The sequence below is a fragment of the Alexandromys fortis genome, unplaced genomic scaffold (genome assembly GCF_014885135.2).
Source record: "Alexandromys fortis isolate MF-2015 unplaced genomic scaffold, M_Fortis_MF-2015_v1.1 scaffold_32, whole genome shotgun sequence".
Classification (NCBI taxonomy): Eukaryota; Metazoa; Chordata; class Mammalia; order Rodentia; family Cricetidae; genus Alexandromys; species Alexandromys fortis.
This window is the reverse complement of record NW_026067938.1, coordinates 5442834-5469210: the sequence shown is the minus strand read 5'-3', so window position 1 is coordinate 5469210 and position 26377 is coordinate 5442834. Positions and strand designations below refer to the sequence as shown.

General features: G+C 40.5%; 1 protein-coding gene across 3 annotated transcripts in view; it reads right to left on the bottom strand.

The window, feature by feature from the left end:
* Nucleotides 1-26377, bottom strand: part of Tenm3 (teneurin transmembrane protein 3) — a 606148-nt gene that overhangs the window by 283714 nt on the left and 296057 nt on the right. The gene's annotated exons all lie outside the window — the stretch shown is intronic.

Genomic DNA, 26377 nt, shown 5'->3' with positions numbered 1-26377 from the left:
AAGGAAGAAATAATTTTCTTGCTTCTAAAATCTCCTCTTTAGAAGGAAAACATGTCATGTTACCTCCATAGTACAGCAAATGCTAGAAAATATGAGGCTCCCAGCCTTTTCTTCTCTTGAGAAGATAAAATGTCTAGCCTTGTAGTATCATGAGCAGATAATTTGGCTTTTGATCCTAAAAGAAAGTCATGATCACAAATGATAAATAAGGGGGAAGACGTAAATATGCAATACTTGGGGTTTTTAATTCTTATTGAGAATCGGCAAGCAGTACCAGAGGGATAACGACGGTGCCATGCGTTGTAACTCAGTTGACTGTTATTATTTTCTCCAGGATGCTTTAGAATTCATTTTCGACTGATTCAGCAGTCAGGGAGCCACAAAGTTCCAGTAATCTCTCTGAAGATTTGGCACAGATACGGAGTTCAGAACAGGAACGAGCGTGCGGTGAGGGAGAGGGGCTACTACGGTTCTTTCTAAAAATAGCGCGGCTTCAGGCTTTCAGTGGCTTAGGATTCTCACAAACCGAAACTGACAAAGTCTTAAGATAGAACCAGGAAACTGTAGCTAAAGATTCCTGACTGACATGAATATTACTTCCTTTATCCCAAAGGATATAGTAACTTCTCAAGCACAGGCGGCATTATAATTAGTCGTAATTGACTTTGTCTTTTAATTTTTCAGGCAATCTATAGATTATGGGTTGTTGTGTCAACGGGAAGACAGTTTTTGACATCACACCATATACCTCATTATTGTCATCAAAACCCAGTCCCTCGTCAGGGTGTCTGCTACATCTGAAAACCACCGCAGGAAATCTTAGCTTAAAATACTGACGCACAGCGCATCAATTTAGCATATGCTGCCATAATTCTAGCTTCCAATACTACAGAAACATGGGATGCCACTAGGAATTCGAAGAGACATAATGCAAGCGTCTCTGGAGAAAGGCTAAAAACCTGACGGCGCTCGTTTCGAGAAGGCAGGATCTGGGCTACTCTTCTCAGCTCTGTCCCCCACCGGCAGTCCATCTTTCCCTTCAGCTCAGGACACCCACCGGGCAGACGCAACCCACTGCCATCCCTCTGAAATTAATGGACCGCTAGCCTGCGCCTGTCCTCCTCATCCCCTCAGCAGGTGCGCTTTACCTGGGACATTGGGGACCAGTGAAGCAGCCGGAAGGGAAGGATTTATTTCCCTCTTTCCAATCACTGCTCTGCATCCCAAGCCCTTCCTCTTACTTTACACCAGCGTCCACGGAAACACCTGCTGGCAGCGTAATGCAACTCGAAGGTAACGTCCCCCTGCCAGAGGGGGATCCTGTCTCACATTAAAATTGGTGGCAACGTTTCAGGCTCCTGAAAAGCACACCTTGGAGACTTCTATAATCAACAATATAGCCCATGCCTAAGAGAAGAGATGGGAAGGACAGGAGCACACGTTTCGCTAACATATTTCAGAAAATTTAATGAAACCTTTGAGCAACTCTGAAGACATTTCCTACTGATATAATTTCAATAATAACATAAAGCATTGATAAAAATATAGATGTAGGTATTTCAGCATATCAAACCTGACAGAGTACCACGGTGATATAAGTTAGGGATGGGATAGCCAGTTTAGTGTGTTTGCTTTGCACATACCAGGCCATGAATTAATTTTCAGCACTGTGGAAACCGTGTGTATTTGCATACATGTATGTTAACTTCGTTGGTTAGTGAATTTGGTTACAAGTTATAAGAATTTTTCTATAGAAATTGAGGTTATATTGTAACAGATTCTGTTGCAAATTCTTAAGGTAATGAAATTAAGCAGATACCATATTGCTTAACAGTATTTCTCGATCGCATACATGCTGTAAAATTCATTCTCCCACCTACTAAAAGATGCCACGTATCTCAAACTAAACCATGACAAATATCACCCAAAACTGACAAGGAATGGTATCTGAAGGCCCATGTAGGGTGGGTTCAAAGTTAATGTGGTTAATTAAAACCACTGTGGCCACACTGCATCCAGAGAAAAATCCTCATTTTAAATCTTTATCAGTATGTAGAGAGCAGAAACAGGCTTCCTAAGCCTCAGAACGAGGTCAGTAAGTAATAGGTTTCTTGTTGATTGACTGAAGGGCTCTTGCTTTGTCTCAAAATCATTCACAGTATTTCATGGGCACTATCCGGAAAAGTTAAGAGCAAAGATGCACACACCGAAGCAGGCCTACGGTAGACCCCAGAGTGGCCAAGACATGCTCGGAAATTAATGCCTGTTGTTTTGAGTTTTTGTACTCCGAGGTTGACAGCTAGCAAGCCAAGGTCCACATGGATGCCCAAATCCACCAGACTTGCCAAGGAATTCCTGTGTCCTGTATTCACGGACCCAGGAATGATTTCTGAAACTATCCTTCACAAAACTGTTCAAAAACAGACTTTACAAGCAATTCTTTAGCCTAATAAAAATAAATGAGGGAAATTCTTCCTCTTAAGGCATAATTTGATCAGTGCCTCTCCCACATAGTTTTCCAAGGAATTTAGAGTCACAATCACCCAGAATACACCGCTGCTTCCCCTGCAGCCTGGTGTCTTTCCACACCCACTACCATGTGAGAAAGGCCCTGGTGACTGTTGACTCCGGAGGCACCACAGAGGGGCGTACTGGAGGATGTCCTCCAGACTCTCCAAGGTCAAGAAGGAAGATGATGGAAGTTAAGACAAAAGAAACTACCTCTTGCGACTGAAGACACAAAACCTAAACAGGACGGCGCATCCTAAGCAGCACCTTTCCACAGGGGGTGGCTGTCAGGGCGGTTGAAATACAGCACAACAAAGCCCGCTTCTGAAGGAGGCTTGTTTATTAACACAGCGCTGGAAGAGTTGTATTTATTCAAAAGGCCAAAATGTGACGACAAAACAGCAGCAGAGACGCACGGTTTGAACCATGCTGTTGGCCTAGCAGTCGGGGAACTTCTATCGGGATTGAGGCTGAGGGGACCATATTTGTGCCAGGCGGTGGCTTCTTCACGCTCGCCTTCAGCTCCCTGTGGCTGGGAACACAAGCACGGCACTGGTGAGAAGCCACATGAGACTGTGAGAAGCCACGGAAAACTAGAGCCCCCCAAGATTATGCGCTGACATGAGTTCTTGGGTTCATTCCAATCTAATCTACCCCTCTCTAAGTAATGTAAACAGCAAAGAAAGAAATGTCAGTATTAAAGAAGCAAGGTGATTTTATCTACGTGAAGGCCATTATTATTGTGCTTACTATATTGTACAGTGGGAATATGTATGTATGCATGTATGTATGTATGTATGTATGTATGCATGTAAAGTAGACCCAGCTAGCACAATATGTGTGTATGTATGCAATGTAAGCCCAGCTAGCACTGTATGTATGTATGTATGTACGTATGTACATATGTACGTATGCATGTATGTATGTAATGTAGACACAGCTAGCACAGTAGATTTGCTCTTTCAGAAGGAGACAAGCAAATGAAAACATTCATGGATGGAAAAGGTAGCAGTAAAGACACTCTAAAATGTCTTTTCTAATAAGGCTGCAAACAATTCTATGCAAATCAATGTGTTACAATGATGAACAAACACAATTCTATGTACACTTAAAATATCAGTGGTAAGCAAACCCTATGAGAATACCAAGTCTAACTTCATTTCACAGATGGAGACAAAGCAAGCCTCACCCGAGGCTTGCACAGCTTACTCGTGGCGAAGGCAACACCCACCCCAAGCACATTCCACATGGAGTCCAGAGTCACTACTGTTTGGGCATAGTGCCACAACTTCAGCAGTACTCCGTCGCTTGTAGAGAAGCTCACATGCTACATTTTGAACTTGGGGGTCATCCATGCTGTGATATCAAACTTACTTTCTACAAAGTTCAAAGCAAACATCTGGATATTTCTGTGAAGGTCTCCCTCAATCCTACCGCTTCTTTTCGATTCTAAATCATTCACCATTTGTACAACGGCTCAGCTTGACTCTCCTGCTCTCCCTAGCTGAGCAACTACTACCTCTCCAATACCATTTGGTCACGTTCCTCACGCGCACCTTCATCATGTTCTGCCTTGTGCAGCGTTAGCTAGAGAATCCTGTCCAGTTCTAACTTCTGCCAAGGAGACAGCCATTCCTGTTCTCTACTCAAGATCTTTCAGGAAGATCCAGCAGGCCACGCTCCTCCATTTAAAACAAAAGTACTTGCCAAGGTCTGCAGCATCGTCTAAGACCTACGCCTTCCCACTTCCCCCGCCTCGCTCCATCCACCCTCTGCCTGACTCACTGGCCACTTCCTAGCCTGCAGCAGGACCAAGTGGAGTCTTCTTTATAGGCTGGAATATGCACTATCCCTCCTACTCTGACCCTCCGCTCCTGGATCTTTGCCGGATCGCCCGTTCTCATTTTGCAGAGCGAAGGTGACATCTCTGACCAAAGACGGCACCCCGTCTCCCCTGCTCTAATGCCCTACCGCTACTGTGGCTGGTTACTTCTGTAAGGACCAGTTTATTATCTGCACCCGGCGTTGGAGTTAACAAGAAGTTACCTGCCTTTTCCACTGATAGATTGCTAATTTGCTAATGAACTCAAGCCCCAAAGGCTGTTGAATAAGTGATAAACTTTTCTCACTGTCTCTGCCTTGGCATTGTCTTAGGGCTGAAAGGATGGAAGAAGAGGGAGGGAAGAGGAAGGCAGCAATCAGTCTACTGGACTTGCTTCCTACCGTCAGGGCACTTTAAAATAAACACTGACTAAAAATGTTTGTGAACTGTATTCTTACAATTACTATTACAAAACTCTCATATAATCATTAAGAATAAAAGCCCTCAAATGGGAAAGAAGGGAGAGGGAAAGGGAGAGGGAGAGAGAGAGAGAGAGAGAGAGAGAGAGAGAGAGAGAGAGAGAGAGAGAGAGAGAGAGAGAGAAAGAGAGAGAGAGAGAGAGAGAGAGAATGTGTGGTGGGGGGTTGTCAAAGCCTGCCTGGCTGAGGGAGCATGTACTGCTATCTTTGTTGCAAGAGAATTTTGGATATTTGTAAGCAGTAAGCTATGGTTTTGTAAAAATTGTGTCAGTGGGTCACTCGTCACGCGAGCACCACCAACCATCCCAATGGTACGGTGTTCTTCTTCACAGTGAACTCAGTCATGGTTAGTTTGTCTCTCTGCTACATTCTACATTTTATACGTGCCCACCATGTGATGGCGATTTTTCCTCCATTGTGGAGATCCAGACAGACCCTCCCTCGCTTTTAAACTTATGACTGAAATAATCAGATTTTTTTTTTTCAGTTCTTAGAAAGATACGATTCTGGTTTGTGGTTTTCTATACCAAGCCACTGAAAGCCGTGGTAATATTTTTCTGATAAAAAGCCTCTATGACAATGTACCTTTGAAAAAAATCTAATAGGCATTAAAACCAGAATAAAATTTTATACACAATGTTGTTCCTCTATTGATTAGAGCTCATTATAAAGTCTATCTTCTTTCATAACCTTCAGTCATTCCAAACATTGGCTTCATGACTTCCAAAGGCAATTTGACAATCATGTTTCAAAAAGTAACAATCAAGCATCTGGAGAGAGGCTCATAGGAAACACCAGCTCCTCCTCCAGAGGTCCTGGGTTTGGCTCTCAGCTCCTACACAACTCACAATCATCCCCAACTCCAACTCCAGGGATCTAAAGCCCTGTTCCTGTCTCCATAGGCACCAGGCAAACATGGTACATACAAATCAGTCATACACATCAAGTATAAAATATATAAATCTTTTAAAAAGAACTAGAAAAATGAAACAAAAAACAAAGTGACCTTTTAAAAACTGTTTGATAACATGTATAAAATTAGAGTCATTTAAAAATGGGGGGAAAAAGGCTGAGAATGTAGTTCCGTGGTAGAGTATGCATCTAGCATGTCTGTGGGTTCTAATATTCAGTAAAGTGTGCACGCGCACACACACATGCGCACGCACACACGCACAAAGAGAGAAAAAAGAGAAGAAAGGAAGCGAGAGAGAGAAAGACTGACACCGAAAGAGACAGAGAGAAAAGAAAGAGGAATGGAGAGACAGAGGGAGAGAGAGATCTCCCAATACCAGAGACACTGATTCCCTGTAGACCCACCCCTTCTCATTTTCTTCTCTGCTCCCTTCCTCTCCACCTCCTGACACAAGCTTCTGTCCCAGCATTCTTCTGGAGCACATAAATTATTAGCCCTTTCTGGCTTTACATGCAAATTCCACAGATCAACCTAACAAGGGTCCCCTAGAGAGCAGCAGCTACTCTTAACTGCTATGTCGCCAGCCTCTGGGTCCAACTCTTAAAGCATCATCAGCTGGCACCCAAGATGCCATTAACCATCCCATCTTCGTGGCTCCACCTCCCTGGTGCTGGGTATGCACAGATCACCAGTCTACAGCTAATCTCAGTGAACAAATGTTAGGGACTGACCTAGTGCCTCGTGCACGAAGGACAGGCACTCTCTCGACTGACCTACACCCCCAGTCCTTATAGCTCCTACACCGTCTAGAGCCTTCTCTGTAAGTATGACACCACCACTCCAGGGGCTTCAAGCCTAAACTCCACTTCTCTGTACCTAACACTGGCCTCTAAAAACAAACCGTCTAGACAATGACACCTAAAAAAATCGCTGGAAATCTCATTTCCTTGTGCCTGTCAACACAGTCTCTGTCCGAATTATCCATTTCTTTCAGATCAATTTATCATCAACCAGAAGCAATTAATCACTATTATTCTCTCTGTGGATTTGCCAGGTTATCCAAAGTAACTCACTGCACAAAATTCTCTCCCCCCCCCCAAATCTTCTCCGTGCAAAGCCTAGTTTAAAAACTTATTAGTTCCATCTACAATTTTTTTCAACTCAGTACATTCTTGAATTCTTGCAGTATTTTGCCCAGTCTCTGAAAGGCTGTTCATACTGAAGGAAATGGCTTCATTGGATTAGGTGATGCTCACAAGCCCCCGACTATGTATTCCCTTGGCACCTGAGGAGAAAAAAAAATGTATGAAAAAAAACCACAAAAACAAAAACAAAACCATCCAGCCTCGGTGTTGGGGAGATGGCTCAGCAAGTAAAAGCACTAGCTGCTCAAATATGAAGACCTGGGTTCGAATCCTCATCACTCATGTAATAAGCTGGGCAGGGCTGTGGATATCACTATTGGGAGGTGGAGACAGGGAGACTTCTGGGACTTGCTGGGCACCAGTCTGGCTTTAGGCTTGGGAAGAAACTTTATCTCAAGGAACAAGGTGGAGAATGATGGAACAGGCCCCAGGCTTATACACACACACACACACACACACACACACACACACACACACACTGCTCAACCCTTTTTCATGTATATATTACTTAGGCACAACTTTCTTTTTTAAATAGAGAAAACATTTCATTTTATATTTTATAAGCCACGAATATCCAATCCACATTGTTGGTAAACATGGAGCACAATGGCATTGTGCCAATCAAACTTCACTGGTCAATCAAAAATACTTCAGAGTATGAACAGAAAGAGAAGAATATCTGCTAATTGTCCTAAGCACACCAAAGGCACGGTCTTACACACTATGAAAATAAAATCACTGATATCTTTTCCTTCAACAACTATAGTTTTGAAATGATACCAAACCCTGGTACCTGATGACGAGGACAGTTAATCCATTATCTACGTTAATTCAAAGGAAAGCGAAGAAGCCCCGGGAAGGTAAGACATGAAACAATTGCACCAGTAACCACCACTTAGAATTAAAAGGCACTTTACGTTTTTATCGGAGGCTTTCAGCCAGACGCCCTGGCACTAGATGACAGAAGCAGGAGCCTACAGAGCAGCAAAGGCTTGCAGTGGTCGTAAACAGGGCTTCCTAGGGCTGATTCTTTCCTCCACTCTACGCCACACCCCAGGGGACTCTCCTAATCCCAGAGCTCATGTTCTGGAGTGGTGGAGTATCAGAAAATGTCCACGGTGCATGCAACACCGCCGACATTCAGAACAGAGTGAGCCCCCAGGGAGAAGTCAGAAAAGAGAGAGCCTGAGCCTGACCACGGACTACAGAGGTTGGACCTTGAGCTGGATCCCTTCTTGCCCGAGGTAAGCACATCATCCAGAAGACAAAGGACTAGCATCATCAGGAAACGATTTTCAGCTGTTTCAGTTCCCTGTGTAATAAAGCAGTGCACCCCAAGGACCCAGGAGGGGCCGGATCCTCAGCTTAACCCCTCTCAGGCACTTGGCTGATGAGGGAAGACATGTCCGGGCTGAAACCCGGGCCTCTCCTGAGACAGATGTGCAGCGTCTGGACGTTCTGATGTTGCAGTATGCCTCTTATGGCCTGGACACTGTATGTGACTTTTAGTACTATACTTTTTGCCAATTTCATTCAATCATTCCATCTTTAAATAACCATGGCATGAGAAGACAAGAAAACATAATTCTACGGCATTAGAATACACCAGGATCACTAACTGCGTCAAGTTGATGGTTGCGAACCAAAGCTTCCTGGCTCCCCTACCCTAAAATGGAGGCTTCTCTGGGAAGTAATCCAGCCGGTTAACATACAGTCCCTGAGCTATGATGGTGGCTTGATTTTTCAGTTGTCCAAGTTTACAGTGCACTTTCAGTTTTGATATTCCCCAGGCTTATGGCAGACAGAGCGATCCTGTCCATTGATGCCTGGCTTCAGCAGGAAGTGCAGCTCCCCAACAAACACATGATCACAGAGGTGAGGGACGGACACCCTAAGTCAACCTGTATCACCAGTCTATGACGTCTGGGAGGTATGGTGTGTTTTCCACTGACATGATTGTCGGTAAGGACGGGGACTGGGACCTAACCACTCACTGAGAAGAACTTCTTCAGTGCCAGCTTCCCGTTCTGGCACGTAACACTCCCCATAGGGATGTCACAAAAAAATTTCATACAAAAAAATAAATAAAAATAAAATAATTATGACGAACAGAATGCAACAAAGACCATTTCTTTCTTTATTAAAAAAAGGAAGTTCTTAAAATGCTTTTGATTTTTCCTTTGGGTTTCTTGTTTTGTTTCGGTGGATGTCTGCCCACTTTTTGAAATAGTATTGCACTGTAACCCATGCTGACCTGCAATTCACTACGCAACTATCCTTAAATTCGGGGTGACCTTCCTGCCGAAGGCACTAGGATTCACAGGCCTGAACACCAGACTCTGATTTAAAGATGGTTTTTAAAAGGCTGACGGGGTTGACAAGAATATTTCAGTGGCTCGTTCTTAGCCCCAGAATAAAGTCCAGTGTCTGGATTCGGCCTCCAAGGGCCTTTATGCATCTCCCTTCCTGCCCGGTGCTGACGTCAGTCTCCACACAGCTCATTGTGCCCGCCCTCTCTGAGATCCATTCCTGCACCTGCTGACTTCTCTCACGCACCTCGTCTGCTTCTCCAGCTCAAATACAACTGTGTACGTGAAGACTCTGGAGGCCATCAAGGGAGGCCACCTTCTGTGTCCCCCGCTGTCACTCTGCAGTCTCCCCACTATCTGCCTCTGTCGAGAACAGAGACCTCAGCAGTGTATCCAAGGGGCTCACACATCATATCTGACGCTGGAATTGCTCAATAAAACGCTAGTTACCATTAAGCCAAGGGCCCCTTACTACTCCTATGTTTTAAATTAGTCAGCTTATATTGTTTAGAATACGAACAAGCAATATGAAATGAATGACTCCTGTCCATTATCAATCTTTACTAATATATTTGTAGATAAAGAAAAGAATGTATTTTGTTTTACCTAAAGGAAAACACCTAAAAATTCAAGTAGCATTGCCAAAGCAATTTGCTCACCAATTTCCAGAAGACATCTGTATACAAATCCTAAATTTCTTTGCTGTCTGCAAGGAACACACTATATCTTTGTCTGCAACACGTATAAAATAAGACATGTTTTTGAACATATTGCTGATATAGAAAAGGTGAAAAAATACTATTTAAATAAAAGTGTTATGTGCTATTTTCAGTTCAAGTGATACAATTACAGCTTAAGTGAGGATTCGTGACAGTTAATTTACTACACTCTATTAAATGATAATTTTTATTGTCAACTATAATTATTTTAAAGTTAATTTTACCTTGTAACTCCATAAATAATTTCCTACTCCAACTCAAGTAGGCTTTGAGATCACTAACAGTAAATCACTCAATTATCAGTGTCTACTAAGGACTCATTTGCATGATCTGAATACATTTCGCAGGGCGACCAAATCCAAAAATGATAGGTTTTCTTTAATGTCATCCTTCCTGATATTTCCTGAATGTTTTGTGAGTTAATTAATACCGTTCAGAGGGCAATTTATATCAACTAACTTTAAAAACCTTCCTCCGTTCTCCCTATGCATTTTAATAACTACATGGCATACAAAGAAAAAATATTACCACTGTTTCGAAGGTTATGAAGAAGAAATCAAGAAAGCAAAGTCAGTGGAATTTTGAGAGCCTCACTGCCTACCCAGGAGGATGGCCTGACAGTGATGGAAGAGTCAATCTTTTAAACCACCATGACTGGGTTCAGATTCCCCTTTCACAAGTGGCTGTGTGCCCTTCAGTAGGCTGGTTAACATTTCTTTAGCCTAAGTTTCTTTTTAAGCAGAAGATGAACATAGTACCTAATTTGTAAGGTTATATTAAAATTAAAGGCATTAGTCTGTGTAGACTGCTTAGAACAGTGCCTAGCAATGTTTCCAGTGTGTGACAGACACTGAGATCTATGCTGGGAACAAGCCAAGAGGAGAAAAGCTCCATCCTACACTCATGAACTCAGTGGCATTCTAGCGGCTATAGTGATGACATTTTTACATTTCTGTGCCTTTTTGGATAGGATCCCTTGTTGAGTTATATACGATGGCACAATGCTCCATCTGCTATTGATAGTTTCAGCTTTAACTACTTAGAAATAAAGGTCAGTTCTCTTCCAGAATTAGTGCTGAAATGGCCCTAATATCTGAGAAATTCAATGGCGTGATCATTTAGGCCATTTTATTATCTGTGCAACGACAACAGAGAATTAAACTGCTAGTTTGTGGATGGCCTGCAATATTTCATTGCCACAGGGATATTAAATAAGAGTTTGGAAAAGCAAACATGTGCGCGCGCACGCGCACACACACACACACACACACACCTTATTTCTACCTTCTATTGCCAGTGGAAAATCATTTCCTGGCATTTTTTTTTTTTTCATTTTAAACAAGAAGTTTATTTAAACAACAAGATGCTTGACTTGAAGGAAAAACTATCTAGGATCATTTTGCTCAGGAGTAATTTATCCCTACTTAAAGACAGATTGCCCTGCATGTAACAGCTATGTACAACAAAGTTATAAAATTGTCCTTGCTTTTGCAATGACATCATGTCCTGTTTTGAGGCAGTCTTAGTCACAGCCCACACGAGCCTCAAACTCACCATGTGGTCCAGTCCGGCCTCAACCTCTCCATCTTTCCCTTCTGGCCTCCCCAGTACCGGGACTAAACACATGCACTACTATACCCGATCGTGATATATTTACAGTGTAGCCATGGAGACAACCACAAGGCTATCTTTTTCCCATCGAAATGCCATGACTGTAGGTATGCCAGGTAAACTCACATAGAAGATGCACTGGAGAGTACCACATCAGACTGTGGCGATGGCGTCATTCAGAAAGGAGAAAATACATAAAGACTAAGCATGTACTTTCCTTACAAGAATCTGGTAATGTTTCTTGTAACTAATGTTCATAGGTTCTATGAAAAGCTTCCACTATAAGGCATGTAAGAAGCTATGTTGATTCCCAAAAGAATGGCATTGAAGAAGAATCTGAACTCCTAAATTAACCCATGAGTTGGAGATCTACACTAGCAACCGCTCCCTAGGATTGTTGCTATTCAAACACGACTTCTGTTCAATACAATACACTAGGTTACAAAAAAGATATCCGATGGAACAAGATCAAAACAACAATAGGTGCATTTCTAGGTAATATCCGCTTATTCCTAGACAAAACTGACACGGGAGTGTATTCTCAAATAATGCAGATGTCACAGAGGCGACGCTCTCCCATTGTGACAAGATGATACTGTATGTAGACATTTTCTAAGGTGAGCAACAAGAATCATATTAAAACTTTAAAAGGTTATGGAAGAAATATCCTTTATTCTCTCTTTCTGACTTAAAAGTACAGTGAAGATTCTATTTGCAATGCCGAAATCTAATCACAAAGACCCACTCGACAGTAACATTTGCTGGATTCTACTGCAGTGAGCTTTCTGTCAGTGTCTACACTCTGTTGTGTTGATGCTACGTAACTGGAAGAAAACTAGTCTATGTATTTGTACGTACTAATACATACAGAATAGATAATAAAAATCTCATATGAATAAGATTTTTCTTTTGCATTAATGTCAAAGAATATATCATAAATTATTATTATAATTAAAACATGTAGATACAGTAAATGAATAATTATCCTTTAAACATATTTCCAATAAATGCTTCTAGTTCATTATATCCAAATAAAAGCTACTTTAGATTATTTTTAAAATTATCTTTGTATTTTCTGCTAATTTAAGTACATTGCTTAATAAATTTCGGTGTATATTTAATGGTATAGTTTGTAGATTGAAAGGAAAATACTAAAGTAAAAGTTTAATTGAAGCTTGATGAATGGTGTTTAAATACAATCAACTGCCAGGTGGTGGTGGAACATGCCATTAATTCCAGCACTTAGGAGGCATAAGCAGGCAGGTATCTAAGAGCTCAAGGCTAGCCTAGTCTACGGAGTGGGTTCCAGGACAGCCGAGGCTACATAGAGAAGCCCTGTGTCAATAAAAGAAATGAATAAATAAATAAATAAATAAATAAATAAATCAAAAACAAAGTAAAATAAAACACATATAATCAATTAAAATACAGCACCAACATTTATACAATGTTTTTCATTGTACTGGAGAAATTTGATTCTATATGGTATCATATTCTCTCTCACATTAATATAAAATATAGAAATATAGATAATATAATATATATTATACAATAAATAAATATAAATAGAGGAAGAGAGAAAATGAAAGGTAACAAATATCACCTCTGACACACTGATATATATTTTAAGAAGCACAGATTTAGAGTTAGAAGCTATTATAATTCCATATTTCATTTTTATACTCATATATTTTAAATTAGAATAAATATGAATTCATGAACCTTCACATGAAACTGTATTTTCTGTATTTTAAAGTTTCAGATAATAAACATATAGAATTTCAGAAAAGTCAGGGTAAATTAGAACAGAAACTAAGGTGATGCTTCCTGTTAAAAAATGTCCAATAAATAACATATTTTAATGTTGGGTTTGAATCTAGAATTTTTTGGTCTCGTTTACAGCTCTACTTAAAGTTTAATCCAGAAGGTAAGATTTTTCTATTCATTTACTTAAATATATATCTAAATTTTGACTTAAAATTACCTCTGAAATATTATTGGAGGTTTTAGTATAAGCTGTCATTTTGACAAAATAAAATTTCTTAATTAAAATCCCAAGAAAAGGATTTGATAATTATATTTTTGAAAACAGAAACAACTCACACAGTTTAAGATTTACTGGAAAGAAATGGAAATTCTCTAAACCTTTCAAAAAACCAATGAAATGAATCAGTACGAGCCTCGAAAATCACTCCCCAGGTGCCCAATTCTCTGTTCCCTGAAACAATGGCTTCAAGCGCATCACCTGATATGTGGCTATTGAACCACGCTTCAGTCATGATCACCTGGGAACGCACCACACAAATCTGCAGATAAAACCGGGAGATGAAGAAAATCTCATACCACATCTATGTACTTTTTTCAAAAATGCAGAGAGATATTACAACATAACTGCTCATTAAATAACCTCTTCTGTCTTCATATAACATTTCCAAAATACGATAAGAAGGCAAAGTTTAAGTTTTCATTTTTTACTAATACTAATTCTTTGACTAGTCATTCAAATACATGTAGCTGGATATACCTTTGGAAAACAAGTTTAATATCACATTGGTTACTGGAAAGGCCTAGAAAACTAAGTTTCAAAAATTATTCTTCAAAAATGCTTCTTTCTCACTCTGGCACAGAGTAATTATGATTCTGAAGAGTCTCGTTAGGACCCCGGCCTACTGTATCTCTAGGAGACTTCTGCAGGCAGCGAAGGCTGCCAAGGGCCCCCGTGACTCCGCTCTGGCCTGAAACCTTCATTTGGAGAGGCTGTGACAGAGAAACATCAGGATCGATCTGACCCCACAGAAAATGGTGAAATTTTATCTGAACAGTGTCATTGTTGAGTGCTGCTTTATTTCTCGTGCCAATTACACTAAGAAAGCAGAGCAGATCCAAAATAACTGATTTTTTTTTTACCCTACTCCGAGAGAACAAAAATGGGCTATCTTCAAAACTGCCTTAAGAGTCCACCACGAGTCAATTCTTAAAACAAAATAATTGCCGAGACACTTTCTGAAAACATATCCAAACATTTCTTGCTATTATCAGCCATATGCAGGAATTGCAATACAAATTCCATTTTAAAATATCACCATTGCTTGCTTTTGTTCTCCGTACTTCCTGAATGCCCATTGGAATTTCTAGAGAGACGGTTTCTCACCAGCTCGTTCATTCTCTTATTTGTCAAGAATGAGCAGCATTATAAAAATTACTTATGTATTGGAAATCTTAAATCCGTTAATCAGTATCTCCACCACAAGAGAATGACTGCATGTAGAGATCAACTAAATTTACTTCTAATTGTTTTGTGCTTCTTTTGCTACCTACAATTCCCCACAGAGTGAAAGATCAGACACAAAACACCAAAAACCAAAACCAAACCAAAACAAAACATCAAAACAACAACAAAAAAGCCCACAAGAATTTATCAGTGGACACAGAAAGCAAATACATCCCTTGCAAACATGGACCCCTGTGTTTATTTATAAAGAATGGCTTACTGTAAAAGTATTATTTTCAACACTACAAATGCGGATTATTACTTCAATTTCTGAAGAAATGCCTCCCTCAATGCTTTTCTCAAACATTCAAATCCCAGCTTAATAAAAACAAATGGCATTCCTCATTTCTTCAAAATTGCACATTCAATATTATAAGCCTTGCATTTTTAACAAGACACGAAACACTTTCAAATCTAGTAATTAACTATTCATAAGCCTGAGTTGAGGGGATAGTGTTTGGGGACAGTGGGCTGACGATGATAAATATATTTATACTTTTCAAATCAATGAATTGAAATGCATAAAAATAAATAAAAGGTGGATTAAAATAAAAGAAGAGCAGAGCCTAACTACTTCCTAAAAGTATTTTGTGCTAATTCTCTAGAACCTGATTTAATTATAAATCCACATAGTGTTAACAGAGAATTATAACACTTTTAGTCATCAATAACTGTATCCTCTTTTGAAACTTAGAGACTTTCAAGCTAAAAGAGTACATTTTTATACTTCACAGAAAACTACCTGAAAAATTACTCTATTAAGTAAACCAAAAATATGTGCAAGTATTAGCCTCCAAATTATTTTACTTGTTAAGTCTTACAGTCTCCAAACTCTTATTTTCAATAAAATTGGGAAACAGATTAAAATATAAGAAACCCTTTGAGTAAAATGTGCTATCTCTTATAACATGCCAAATAAGAATATATCCAATGAAATTTAGCCAAGAACCATCAACTCCAAAGCTCCTCCTTTCCCAACATAATCCACAACTTAATAAGACAAAGTGTTGCAAAAATTGTGATTTTTCTAGGCCTACATGACTGGCTAACGCTTTGTCTAGCGCAGCAGGTTTAGCCCTGAGGACAAAAAAGGAAATATTCAAATTACAATCTATAACAACATGGCAACAATCTAGGAGTCGTGTACTTCCTTGACAGATGAAGGAGGGCAGCTAGTCTATGTGACACCTAGAACAGTGTGTGTGTGTGCGCGTGTGTGTGTGCGTGTGTGCATGTGTAAGTGACATTATGCTTATTAACGAAATCAATTTTTATACTGCCCTCTGGTGGCAAAGAATGAAGCCAGTGTATGAAGACGAAAAGTCTATGATTATGAAAACACGTGATGGGGGTTATAAAAAGATCTTAAAAAATAGAACAGTGAAATTTTGTGCCATATGTCACGCTTCTTCTTTACAGGATATTAATCATTAACTAAAATAAAATTCCAAATTTTACTTGCTAAAATCTTGTAAGAATGACATGAACAGAATGAATAACACCAAAGCTGGAAAGTGTCTAAAGGACACAGAAAGAGCCCGTTGAACACTGGAAAAGTAAACAAGCTTTGTCTGCACACCACAGCATTAGACTACATTTCACTGGACTTGTGATTTTTAGCGTGTATTTATAAAAAAAAAAAAAAAAAAAAAAACAAGAGAGCTAGAACACTTTCAGTACTTCAGAACTGGATTAACGCAATTATAAAAGTAACTGTATGCTCTCTGAAATTCAAATTTCTAAGCAAGTCAAATGTGACGGTCCTTAAATTTCACAGAAACAGCTGATGATCAGAAAGACAGTAATCAATGCAAAAAAAAATCAGGTATGTTTGAGAGATATAACGTGAAAAGTCACCACCATGCAGAAAATGTATAGGTCGCATGATACCAAAGTATATATAATTTCTAACTAAACTAAATTTTGTTTTGCTTTGTGCTAAACTAGTCACTTTGCGTTCTCGGTATTTTCTAGCTCATGCTCACTGACTTTGTTTATGACATTTTAGTTTATTTTCAACATTCAAGTTCCATAATCATAAAGAATGGTCTCGGGATTTAAAGCTATCTTTCTTTATGAGCACTGAAAAACAGTACTGAAAGTAAACCGCTGTTCAATCTGTGTATGTTGGATGTGAGGCTGCATCTCTTACAAAAATTTATTAATCAACTTGGACTGTGAGCTTATGGGATTTATTTACATTGCTTGTCTTAGAGGAAAATTCTGGAACACAATGGAGAGATGATCCAGATAAGGCATCAGGCTGGCGGAGATCCCTGGAGGGGTTTCAAAGGCAAACGGGAAAGGTTTGCAGTACATCTACTTTTTCCCCCAATTTCGGTCCTGTATTGACCAAAAGAAAGAAACCACGCTTGATGTTTTTGTTTACGTGTTTATTTTTACTGGGCATACCCAAGGCAATCAGGCTCCTCTTTCTAGAAGTGTCCATCATTGTTGAAGATTCAACACACCAAAGCCAGAAGGGAGGGGGGAGGCATGTCTTACACATACATGTCTCTAGAAGGGTCTGAACATGTAACACTCGGCTAGGACACAGACAGTGCTCTTTCTTCACACGGTGGTATGGCCCCTCCACAACTGTCTGGACATTTCTAAGGTTCTTGTGTGTAAAGACATTCAGTAAATCAAATGATCTGAAGAAAGCAGGAACTGAGATGCCGTCTTAAACAGAGGTAAGACATCATCAATTTGAGGGCAACTTGAACTACAAGATCTGCCTCCAAACAAAATAACTAATAGAAGGCGAACGGTACCAATAAAACAGAGCAGTAACAAAAAACTGCTAAATTAACTTTAGAAGAATAATCTCTATGCTATCATCCTTGAAATTAGAATTTGACATAGCGTTATCTCATAAATATTTCTTTTTCATCTTGATTTTGCCCTAAGATACAGGGCGTTCGCCAGATGGAGGAGACCCTGTGGTATCCGGATGGAGACCCTGTAGAAACTGAGCACGGAGTCAAGAGAAACAAGCCAGGATGTGTGCGAAAAGACAAGGAAAACCTGTTTCTGAACACTGTCTTCTGGCTGTAAACTCTCCATGATATTTGTCAGAATTAAAAATTATGAAGACACTTAAAATTCCACGGCAACTGATTTACATTCCTCCTTAAGCAGCGCTCTGAAGCAGATGTCAAGCGCAGGTAGCAAAGCCAGACGCACGAGAAGGGAAACAAGACTGCATTGCTGATAGAGCACAGACAGAAGGAAGAAGTAATTTCAAGCATAAGTTCTATTTCTTAGGTGATTATGCATTGTGATGCTTTGAATGGGAAGGGTGGCTCCCTTGGCTCCCTTGAATGCGCGGTGCCCAGTTTGCAGACTGCTTAAGAAGGATTAAGGAGGAGGTGTGTGACTAACTGCAAGGGGCCTTTCAGGTTTTCAAAGCCCGCACCAGACCCAATCTTCTTCCCTCTGCCTGTGACCTGTGGATCATATGTAAAATCTCAGCAATGGCTCCAGTGCCCTGTCTGCCTGCGCCTGCTGCCACGGTCTTCTCTGCCTTCATGGCCATAAACTAACTCTCTCGAAACTGTAAGCAAGTCCCCAGCTAAGTGTTTTCTATAATAAGTATGTCACATAGTCAGAAACTAAATTAAAAACTAATACATTTGGCTCTAAGCTTCCTGCTAAACCTTATACTAACTAAATACTCATGAATTACATATATGTGCAGGTACATCGGGTCTCTATGAAAGAGATTAAATTGCAAAATGTGGACACTGTTAATGTTACGGAAGATTCAAGTGTCAAAATCAATGTCAGCACTGGCCTTCGTCATGGGAGGGGAGTTCTTTGGCCCTCCTGCTAGTAATTCCTTCTTATAACATTTACAGCAGCTGATCTTCAAGAGCACACATTGTCCCTGGAAGACTTGGTCCGTTCACTCCCGCAACTGATGCAGAGCTTTAGGGAAGGCAGGTATAAACCGAGAAGATCAAAATCAGCATCATAAACCCTGAAGAAATTACACATGTGACTGTCCAGTTTATAAATCGTGAAGAAACTGCAACGGCGACTAAACTGTCACATTCTTAAGAGCACCCACCATTCTAAAAGTCAACGCTTTTTAATTCTTAAAAAGACATTAGGAATACTGAGGCATGGACCTGTAATCCCAGCTCTTCAAGAGCACTGAGCCAGGAAGACTCCTGTCTAAGGTATGATTAAGACTGTCTATCTAAGGTCTGCCTTGGCTACAGAGCCAGCTCGAGACCAGGGCGGACAACTTAGACTCTGCCTCGCAAGAATCACAACTGCAAAAAATGGATGGGGGATTGGCTCAGGGGCAGAGCACTCGCCTGCCATGTGTGCGCCCCATGCCTTAAATGGGCAATGCTGAAAAACAAAAGAAAACGAGCAATAAAAATATATTTCTATAGCATCAAAAAAAGCTGGTCCTTAAATTTTTATTTCCTCCCCAATCCTTTTTCTCCTCAGCCTAACTAACAAAAGATAGTTAACTTTGCAATAATCATATGCATGAACCACAACCACATCATCTGTTTTGACTGACAGGAGATTGGGCGGGGGAGGGGGGAAGAGGCTACATCTGTTTCTGAAATCTGGAAACAGAGGAAAAGTAAAGACTTGGGAGAGTTTGAATGGCTTTGGATAAGGACAGGCATTTCCACAAGCAGTAAGACTGGGCAATCTGTCAGAGGGGACACCACTTAGGCGAGCAAAGGTCACTTTGGAGTGAGTCCGGTAAAACTCCAGGGACTTGGGTAGGAACAGTGAATGCCATATTTAGACAGCAGAAAAGTATCAGCGGGAGCCTGCCTTCAAGATCATGCAAAGTCGGACCAGCTCACGGCTTGCACTTGAGCTGGAAGTTATCTGAGTGTACTAGAGAGTCTGGAGCACAGAGATCAGACTTCGAATAGGACAATACTTGCAAAGCTTAGATTCTGATGTGGAATCCAATTATTGCAGTCGCTTTAGAGACTCCAAACTATTATTTATCCAGTGAAGACAGAGATAGACACCTATAAGTGTTCAAGAGAGGCAGATAGGAAAACCATCTGTGACTACAGAAAGCTAAGACGTCTGATAAATTAGTCACTGAAGATTAAACCCCCAAGTTCAGGCCTGATACCACTTGTCATTTCCACAAGTTGTATTCATGAACCGAATAAAGAAGTATGTGTACATATTCGGGAGACTGTGGGGTTTCTAATAACGCAGGCCACTAAAGTTTCAATCCTTTAAGAACTTCAAAATGCTCACAAAATTTCCTCCAGCGCTATGACATTTCCTTCTAACATCCATCATGCAAAGACACATCCACTCTCATGAATGATGGGATTGCTTTACTACAGCCTCCATCTGGCAATTCTGCTGAGTATTTAAACTTGCTCAAGAGAGCAAAAGAAAGACTATTGTTAAGTGCGGAATATACACAGAGACTAGATACGCCATTTCTTGTGGTTTGAGTGCTGGCTCCGAAAGTCAATGAAATTTAACTGCCACTCGGGGGGACATTGCTCTAATGAACTGGGGCCATTAAAATATCAAGAGGTAAATTATAAAATGGGAGGAGTCTGGCCCCCTTTCCTTTTTCTCTTTCCTTCCCAATTCTCTTTCTCTCCTACCCCCTTTTTCTTCTTGTTCTTGCGTTGTGTTACCATCCACCATGCCTTAAAGCAACAAGATATTTCCACCAGATGCAGCAACTCCATATTAGAATTCCCGTTCTGCAAGCATCATGAATCAAACAAGGTTCTATGACGTCTAATGTACAGGCTACAATATTCTGTCATAGTATCACTTAACAAGACACCCCGTTAAGAATCCTATATTGATGTAATTTGCAAACCACTGATATATTCTTTAAAAGGATGAAGGTTTACAAATAAGCGAGTTTAATAGAAATGACAATTTGTACATAGGCACCTAATGACTCTTTTCCACTCCTAGTGAGAACTGAACTGATGGGTGCATATTGAGCCAAGAGACAACTGGTCCACAGAGAAAGGAACCCCTCACATTCTGAGACCCGAAGAAGAACATGTGCTGTACTGACTGGAGCTATGACCAGCTGCAGAGGAACTCGTGCTGCCCTGCCCAGGAGATCTCTGAAGCATCACAGGACTGATATAATGAAATCCCAAAGAAGTAGGAGTAATAGACCAATATCACTGAGGCGTACATGGGGGAGGGTCTAAGGAGGATGAAACCACATGACTTGGAACACATTACGCCCATGAAGACCAAAAGTGTCACCCAGCAGATACACCAAGAAGGCTATACGGAAACCTGAAGGCAGAAACAAACAAAGGAAATCCCATTAAAAAGACGGTAGGAGCCACAGTAGTCATGGTACATGACGTAAAAGTCATCATATCAAAACATTAACTTGAATGAAATTATATATTGAGCTAGATGTCGCTGGCGAAAACCTAGAAGGCTTGAACTCACATATCAAACACAGAAAGAAAGAAAAAAACTTTTAAGAAACACAAAAATGAACAGGAACCAAAAAGCAGTGCAAGACGTTAACCACTTCACAGGTTTTTCAAACCTTCCTTTCAAGTCAGGTTTAAAAGGATATTGGGAGTTTTAGTCAGGGACAATACTATTTGTTTGAGAGACCAAAAAACAGGGTGTCATGGGGGAGGGGGTTGCAATATCTTAAAACACTGCCCGTGGTGTTTTAAGTTTGTTTTTAGGTTTATCTCGTTTTATGTGGGTGGGTGTTTCACCTACACCTAACTGTGTGCACCTCGTGGGTACTCACTGATGCAGACGCCAGAAGGCAGGATTGTGCCTGCCGGAATTGTTGTTACCACTGTCTGTGAGCTACCACATGGATGCTGGGACCTGAAACTGGTCCTGTGCAAGAGCAGCCAGTGCAATTAGCAATGGAACCACCTCTCCACCAATGTCTGTTTAATTCGAAAAATAGCTCTGGTATTTGGAGAGCAAGGGTCGGGGGATCCTGGATATCCTAAAATAGATGAACATTGCCTCCTATCGGGATAACCCACACACAACACTAGCCAGTGCTCCAGGTGACTTGCACTCACCCACCTAAGCAATTAGCAAATAAGAGCTTCAATTAATGGATACAGAGCACGTGTGGGTGTCCAATCACAATGCACTTTAATGCATACCAACGCTTATAATATAGGCCTGCTTATTCATCGAAATGCACCATCTGCAAGACCAATGGCCTCCTTCCCATGCTAAGCCAGGCTCCTGCGTGCCCAGAACAAAATCACAAAGCTATGCAAACCTGAGCAGTAGCCACACACCCCAGTTTCATGCCTTGATCTGATTTGCCTTGAAGTGTTTTCTGCATAGCGGAGTTTTGCCCCCTTCATTCCAAAACTGAAAGGCATCCGGCGAGAAACACACGGCAAGGCAATGCCCTACTGCAGGAGAGCAAAGGAGTGAACAATTAAGTAGTTTCCCAATTAAACAAAACATTACAAGCACCATCTAATCTCATTATGAGGTACACTTTCCCACAGAAGTTTATTCTTCGTAATAATTTTTATTGGAATGTGTTTTGGTGTTGGAGCTCGTGTGGGCTGTAATTGGATTTCAACTCAGTGCAGGCTATTCGTGTCGACTCTTAGAACCACACGCTACGGCACGCTTCTAAAATTTAAATATATATACATTGTTAAGATGTTTTATATGTCTAGATACATACAAAAAGGGAGATACAGATATATCACATACATATTTAAAAAATAAAGGTATGTTAGATCAAAATAAAAGGAACAGTGGAATGAAAACAGGAATTTTTAAAAGAAAAAATATTTCCTTGCAAGTTTCTGAGCTTATGAGTAAGGAAATGATGGGGTGCCTAAAACTGCTTGGGCTCTTGACATTTATCATTTAAGGACACTCAGAACCGTGAAGTTGCGTTTTTAGTCAAAATATCAGTATCTGCCACACACTGGAGAAGATCTTTTGCATTTGCTTTTATTTGTGACGAAAACCAGATTTCCGTTTAAAAGCATGTGACAGGGAAGTCAGTCCATCTAAATTCTTCAAGTACATAAGCAAAAGGTTTGATGATTGCCATCTAAGATGCAAAGAAAACCTCAATATACACCATACAGTTGCCATTTCCAAGCTACATTTTCTGATTTAGGTGAAGTGCACTTATAAAAATTTAAGCGCTAAAAATGAGCGTCGAAATAGACGCTGAGTAATAATTTTTAAAAGAACCTGTGGAACGGGGACAAATCTGTGCCTAGACTATGTTGATAGCTGTTATTTGGGTCCAAGGAAAACAGGCAGAGTCTGAGACATGACGAAGTCAGCGCTTATGGGCTGGAAAAGGAAGAACGGGGGCTGATGTAGGGTCTGAAGCAGGCAAGAGGCTTCTTGCCATACTTATGAATAAAAATGTGCAGACAGCGTAACGAACAGGCTTGGGAGGCGAAAAGGTTAGGTTCGTTCCACGCGTGTGGGATGCTATGTAAAGTTCAAGATGCGAGAAAGACTGGAGAACTAGGCTACAGCCTCTCCTAGATAATTTACTCCCAAGACAAAAATCCCTTGAAATTCAAGAGTCCACTCAAGGAATTCCCCCATGGGTATCTTTAGTAATTAAAACGAACGACTCTTCTAACTTTTGGAGAAAGTTTAATTGGATATAGAGATGGAGAGGGTGAGTCCAGAGAAATACATTCTACTAAAATAAATCATCTTAATTATCTCTGGTTATAATGATGATTTAATGAGGCTTTAAAATAAAAGTCAACTGTGGAATACAGTTTTTAAGAGTATGGATGAATAAGATGTATGATAAGCTATAGCCTAAGAAATATTGCTTACGTGGCCTATTCACCTGCAATCATCCTTAAGCCCTATGATTGCTTAGGAAATATCTGTAAGCGATACGCTCATGTTAAAGTTAATATAGGCATACACATATGCATGCTAATATGTAAGTAAGTATTACAGAGATAGGAGAATCACTGTATATGTACTGCAACGCATTTATCCTCTGAGCAACCCAGAAGGACATTTTACTCTGTTCTAGATATTCTGAAGGTTCCAGTGTCTAACGTGGAGTCTTATGATACCTAGAATAATTAATGTTGTTTGAAAGTATCTTTATTTTATCCCTCCTGGCTGTCTAGCTTTTGGTCACTTAACTACATAGAAATTTCCACAAGAATCCAGGCAGAGAGACACATGCAAATAAAATCAAGGCGAAGACAATTTTAGTCGTATTATCCGATGTGGTCGACTCTGTTACTGAGATCTCTACAAGAGGAAAGCAACGCCAATCTTCAGTTCAGTCTCTGAAAACACTAACCCAAACCTAGTTTACTGAAATCCTGTGTCTGATGTACTCAAGAAAAGAAGTTTAGGACGTATGCAAAGGTCTTGCACCATCCCTGAGGGTTATGGAGAACTTTGATTTGAGGCCACTTCAAAAAGTCTCCACACCGAGCCACCCCATGGAGGGTTTTTGGCAGCTTTCAATATAATGGATACACAGAACAGTCGCTAGCTGCAACCCCTAGCCTGGAACTGTAGAGGTTTAAATAGCATGTTAGTCCTTAAAATACAATTTGCTTGTGTCGGAGATGAATTAAAGACCTGTTAAATTTCCCAGGATCCTTCTTTCTCCTCTCAGCAGCCAATCAGAGTTATTCCTCTCTATCTGCATTCTGAATTGGCTACCTGCCCGCACCTTCATTTATGGTCTAGGGCACCATGTGGTCAAATTGAAGCCAATGTTTAGCTGAAGAAACTGAGTTCTTGGCAATTGGAAGTGGAATTGAAGAAAGCTATCATCTCTGAAAAATGGCATGTTGTGGGTTAAACTGGATTTTATGAACTGGCCTGGGACGCCCTGGTTACTATGAGAAAAAAAAAAGTTAATTTTAAATTCACTTTTTTAGTCAGCACATAAAGGACTGGGCATCATTACAGATTTAACGAGTTGAAGGTTGATTTTATCTGTTTGCTTTAAATTGTTTTTTTTTTTTTGATCAAACATATATTACTCTCTCTTAAGAACAGATGGCTCACAGAGGACTGTACAGCAAGACAGACAACCATAAGGACCCAGACCAGATTCCTACATTATGTAAAAACCATTCACACTAGTGGAGAGGTGGTGGCGCACGCCTTTAAACCTAGCACTTGGGAGGCAGAGGCAGGCGGATCTCTGTGAGAAAAAGGTCAGCCTGGTCTACATCTTGAGTTCCAGGACAACAAGGGCAAAACAGAAAAAACCCTGTCTAATAAACAAACAAATTATACTTTCCAATAAATTTAGGGGATGGCTTATCACTGTCGGCCACATGAGGCTTTTTCCAACTCTCTAATTTTGCTACTTTTTCCAGAATGTCCCTGGAAGATACTTCATAATTAAACACATTCATATTTATGGGAGCTCTTCCCCAGGCTTGAGATATCTGAGATGTAATACCGGGAAGAAGTGTCTGTCTGAGACTGCCTTCTCATCCGTTACCCCACTAAGGCAGACCACATTCTAAGGTTCCCTCACCATGGGATCTTTACAGGTGGTGTTCACCAAGAAGGGTTTGTATATGTGTAAGACACACACACGGCATACATACACATGACGTACATACACATGACATACACACGCAGTATAACACATGTGCAGGTTCTTCTACTGGCTGGACTGACCCAAAGTCAAATTATAAGACAGGGACACTGTGTGCCTGAGGCTTTTCTCTACTATCTCTATAATCTACTCTACCGCAAAGGCCTTTCTGATATCTAATTAACCAATATCTTGCTCACAGGAAAAGATCTCATACATCACTCCTTGGGAATATAGCACTTTAGACTTCCAGTGTGTCATTTATTCTCTTGAAAGATGAGGGTAAAACTGAAATTCCTGACCTAGATAACTGTTCACTTGCACAGAGCATGATTTCATGTTTATCCAAATGCTGGTTTTTTTTTTTTACAAAATATTTTCCGGTATAAATAAATAGTTTGTATTACTAAAAAATAATCAATCACTCAAAAGCCAAGGGTAATTTCAAACTAAATTACGAGGAAGTCTTACTGATAAGGCTCTCTTTTCCTGTCCCCTTTTTCATTAAAAATAACTTATGAGGTCACCGTGGAGGGGACTGGCTGCCGTCAGAACACAATCACGAAGCTTATCATAACGATTGATTGCGGCATCAGGCGGGAGGGTCACGCATAACCACATTCACTGAGTGATAGTCTCAGAGTAAGTTTTGCTTCTCTCTCGGTTTTCAAATTCTGAAACATAAAAGAAGCAGAGAACGAAAACCTAATCTCCCTTCTGGCTGAGCAGCAAACACGTGAACTCCATGCCTTTCTTGCTGGGTTTTCCATAATGCACAGTGGATCCACGAAAGGACACACGGGTCAGCTTGGGCAGATTAATATCTTAAAAAGAACAGGAATCCAAATGCAGGGAAATTTGCAATGTGTCTGTTTCGAATAGGAAACTAAACAGGAAAACGTCCTAGCAGAGAAAACCAGTTTTTTTTTTTTTTTTTTTTTCCAACTTCTTTGGTACCTCACGTGCCTTCTCCGATGGCTTGCAATCATCCTCCCCCAAGCTACACGCACCCTGACCCTCAGAATGT